Source organism: Penaeus japonicus, unplaced genomic scaffold (assembly GCF_977035675.1).
Source record: "Penaeus japonicus unplaced genomic scaffold, GWHDUDI00000001_assembly GWHDUDI00000041, whole genome shotgun sequence".
In the NCBI taxonomy this organism is placed as follows: domain Eukaryota; kingdom Metazoa; phylum Arthropoda; class Malacostraca; order Decapoda; family Penaeidae; genus Penaeus; species Penaeus japonicus.
In genome coordinates, this window is record NW_028234443.1 from 14,897,198 (window position 1) to 14,902,197 (window position 5,000).

Below are 5,000 nucleotides of genomic sequence, written 5' to 3' on the forward strand. Positions count from 1 at the left end.
GCACCATAACTGTCCATGGAGAAGGTTTTTCTTGCCAGCGAGATTCAAGTTGTTTTAAAAACAAGCGCCTTCATGTTTCGCTTTCCACATTTCCGCTTTCTTTGTTTTGCGAGGCAATCTCAGTTGATGTTGATAATAGGTTGTTGATTTTCTATTTCAAGGTCAAGTTCCCGAGAAAATTTGTCAGATTCCTTAGTAACGGAGTGAATGTTTTCTAATGTTTTTGAGCATTATTTTTCAATGCCTGTTTACTAACTGAGAGCATCCAGTCTTTTGGCTCTTCAGTATTAGTCTCAAGTACATGTAGTAGGCCTCCTATCGTTGAACTCGTTTTGTAGGAAAGATCCAGCTGTATCATACCTCTTCCCCTCCTTTGCTACGTGGAAGGTACATACAGATTCGTGTCAACATCAGATTTTCGGATGGAAAGCATTCTGTTACAAGGTAAACTAGTTTTCTAATTTTACTATCTAGGTTTTATATTGTCTTTTTGAGTTCACTTATATTTATCAAGTTTCCAATTTATTATATTAAAATACTGTAAGGTTACTACTACTGTAATGCTAGATAGGTGTTATAGCGGTGTGATGTTCTGTTTTTTGAATTCAACGACAGTTTTTTTAGCACGGATAGATCTATTCACTGCGATTCTGCGTAAACATTCTTTTCCTATCTCTTTCCCTTTTTCTCCTTCATTTTAAAGCGAGTGTTGTATCATCGCCCTCATTCTGAGACTTGTTTTTTCCTAACCCTCTCGTATTTATATCGTACCTTCTTGTCATCTCCTCTTTTAATGACAGAGTCGTCGCGCATCTAGCATCCAAGTATTCTTCGTTTGCTCTAACTTCCCTTTTTTGAATGTGGGCCTTTGACACATTTGCTTACAACCCCCATAACTCCATTCCTAATGTCATCACGTAAAATGCTTTTTTACTGTTTTTTCAGTAACCCCATCAAGTTCGTGGTTCATTAGAAGCATATAGTTTGACATATCGTTCCATGGTACAAATGAGATGACTTATTTCTGCGATTCGAAGATTTTGTATCCTATCCAGTTTGGTTAAGGAGTCTGGGAGAGGAGGCAATAAGTGCCTTAATTGCAAAATAACCAGAGGTGACAAAGAGTCGCCGTCTGGAAGAGCGTCTACCTACATCTTTTATTCTTCACTTTCATGCCAGGAAGCAGGACAAGATACCAGTTTAGAGTGGCGATACAGAAGAGATTAGTCTCCCACATTCAGTGATGGTTCCCCATAGAATATGATCTGAGGTAAAATTTATTTCAACAGTGGTAGTGTGATAATTATGAAAAAGTTCTAAGACTGGCAACGTAATATCCAAGAGTGGGGATTACACTATCGAAGGCCTTTTATAGTCAATTCCAGGCTGTGTCACAGTTACGGATGTTTAGATTTTGCATTTCTCGAAGCAACATTTTGTTTATCTAGTAATTGATCTTTTGCAACACCATATCCATACGTCAGCCCTTTTTGCATTCCTTTTTTTAGAGTTCGACATTTGGGGGGGGGAAAATGTCGTGTTCCTCTAGGTGTGCATAGGTTCTTTCTGAACTTAGGACAGAGGTTAAGAGTTTGTACGATGTGGATAATACACGTGATTGGCCTGTAGTTTTTTGGTTCCCCAGTCTCAACTGTCTTAGCAAGTAAGTTGTATGTGGTACCTTGGCAGAACCAAGTTGTAGCTGTGTAGGTGGCGTTCATTAAAATCAATTTGTTTAAGACTTATGCTGAGTTTAGAGTGAACGAATAGATTGTAGTGTGTCCAGCATATCCAGAAAATTAGGTACCTGGTCTAGGTCACTGGAGAATTTTCCATTATATGGGTCTTTGACCTTTAGTGCTTTTTCGTTATCTCTTCAGTAGTAATATCACTCCATTGTTTGTTCATGGGGAATATCTAAGCTGCTTTTTTATTTCCTTTTCTAGTTCTTCAATCCATTTTAGACGTTTTCATTATGTCTTACTGTATTATTACACCCAAATGTTTGTTCCAAAAGAAAGTCTTTGACCTTTTGATCTTTCAGTTGGTATTTCTTTTACTCTTTTCGAAATGGTCGTTTTTAAAAAAAACCAATTTCTCGGTAAAACTTTTTGGCATTAGTTCTCCGTCTCAAAAATTTTTGTTTTGGCGGTAAAAAATCGTTGCGTTTTTTGTAAATCGTCGTTAGGTCTTTGGGCTTTTCCACTTGCAGTTTTTGCTTAAGTTCTTCTTTATTGGACAGGTATTTGTTCCTTATTTTCATTTGGTTATTTTCTTATTACTTGTTTGGATTTTTCTTAGATTTTTGATTTTCCATTTACTTTTTTGGAGTTCTTCTAGTATTGAGTAAGATCTCTCTTCTAAAGTTCTCAATTTCTTTAGTCAATTTGTTTCTTCTTCTAGCCATATTAGGCTTAGAAAGGGCCCTCGTCGTTTCCCTTTTATTTTCGTTTTCGTTTATTTTTTTATTCCAATGATTTATTATTCTTGGCTATAATACTTTCGATGTTGCTGTAAATTAAGTTGGTTGAGTTTTCTGTTAAATCTGGGTCTCTTTCAGTACGCAGAGTTGCCTTAAAGCTACATTGCCAAGGTTGAATTAATTTTTTAAATTTTATGAATTTGTCTGATTTTCATGAAGGGGTTCTCTCTCTAGCTATATCAGTGTGCATTACAATAGGACAATTCTTCAAGTATGTCTGTCTTCATAGAGCTTTCTATCTCTTCCTGATCGAAATCAATCTTTGCAGGCTCTACACCATTCATTATTCCTAATTTCTGCCTATCGTTTTCACCACCAGTCGTCAATTCCACCCTCTTGTAAACGTTGTTTTTTCCATTTCTCATACACGGGCCGCTTCACTTCCTCAGCATATTTCAATAGCATTGTCATCAGCTGGTTTTACTCTGCTTCAGGTTCTTCTAGTAGTCCCGGCTTACTTAACCCACACATTTTTAATTAGTTCAATTTCCATATCTGAGTTATTTTTCTTAGATACGCATAAATATATTCTCTCACTCACAGATTTGCCTAGTTTGGTTGCATCCATAAAATCTAGTTTTAGTTTATCACTTAATCACTATTATCACGTTCTACACCATTATTAGAAAAGTGTCTTCAGTATTTATTGGTTTGCGAGTTTTTTCCTTAGTCGCATAATAAAAGCAATACGTAGTATTGTGGCTTCCTTGTGTTCTTCTTCGTGATTCCACTTCTCTTTCTTTTTTCCTTTTGTATTTTGTTTTGGTGGTGAAACCCGAGGGGCCAGTGGTTGGGACAACTCTCCGTATCTGGTGATCGTCCACTTGGGCATTCGTATTAAAGAGGAAGAATTAGACTCAGTAGCAGATTTTTTCGACCTCAGGCTGGTCTTGCCCTGAGGGACCGCGTCCCTTCGTTGACCCGCGCGACGGACGATGCGTATGATTTTCTTCCTAGTTTCTTCTCTCTCATGCATTAGGCATTCTCAAATTAGCATTTTTAATATACCTTACTGCCAAGGACATTATCATATGTCCATTAGAAAGATTGCTAATCAAGCTGAAGACCCCATCTTTACCCGGGACCATGAGACTTATAGAATGATCCCTGTGCCGGACGTCAACCCGTGTATTTCACGTTTCCGGGGGACTGAGATTTTTATATTCTGAGGTTACCTCTAACCTCATATCTAGGTTTGCCTCTTATAAAGAGCTTAGAAGTAGGCCTAGTTCCCCTCCTCAATTGTAGAGAGAAAAGAGAAATTACAGACAAATCCTAACCATTACAGTGCACCGAACCCCAAACACCAGAACCGCCGCACTTAAATCTTTTTTTATTGTAATGATTTTTATCAACATCACTCGACACGTCCGGTGGGAGACAAAACAAGTCCACAAATCTCATGAGGAGTAGGCGAGTCCCGACACCCGGGGTAAGACACACTGATGTATACTACCCAAGCGTTATCTACCAGAACAAACCCACCCCCATATGACTGCGCATTTCTAACCCAGACAAACCAAAGGGAAAAGGGCCAAAGCACGAAACACCATAGGGCCAAGACATGCAAGCAAATTTTCTCTCTATGGTTGGATATCCCGCGCCAGTTACCAGTTGGTATTTCACGTCCCCGCGGTTTTATTATTATTATTATTATTATTATTATTATTATCATTATTATTATTATGTTCAAATTCAGCACATACATCTAATTTGTGTATTAGGTTTTCAAAATACTATCTTAACAATCTATTATGAATATGTTGACGGTACTCGCCAGGAAAACATTCATTTTGCAGCAAAGTACAACCGGAAATTCAACAGGTCGGTTATGAATGTCGCTGCTAATATCAAATTCATTCTGCTACACTTATTTTTCCTTAGATAGAATGTTGATGTAAATATTTATACAGATGGGCATTCGGAATAGAGATCGGTCTGACTTTCACATCCACACACACAAACACACAAAAACATACGCACACAGGATATAGATTAAGTATCAAGAGAATACTTTCACACATACACCCAGACATAAAATACAAACACAACCACCCACCTACAAACATGAAACAAAAAAACAGTCAGCGATAGCCCCAACGCCCCAACTGCACACACATACACACACACAAAAAAAAAAAAAAAAAAAAAAAAAAAAAAAAAAAAAAAAAAAAAAAAAAAATCACGTGAAACAGGGAAGCTGACTATCTGAGGAGGATTCTACCAGCCTTCGTTGTGGATATTTCATGACGGCGGTGCAGGCTACTGGCTTACCGAGAGATAAGTCCTCAGCGGAGAGGATGTAGAAGATGTTGCTAGGAATCAAGTTCATTGGAGAAAGGCAAGTTGAAGACACGTTGCAGGGAAAGGAAAGGGATAGTATGTTTTCTTGATTTTCTGGTTGTCGTCTTCTTTCCTTTCTCCTTTTTCTTTTTCTTTATTCATTTACTTTTCTTTTTTTCTTCATGTTCTTCGTCTTCTTCTCCTTCCCTATCTCCTTCTCCTACACCTACTCTTC

General features: G+C 37.8%; 1 pseudogene; it reads left to right on the plus strand.

Annotated features, from left to right (window-relative positions):
- LOC147466786 (uncharacterized) overlaps positions 1-5,000 on the plus strand; it is a 29,273-nt pseudogene that overhangs the window by 46 nt on the left and 24,227 nt on the right.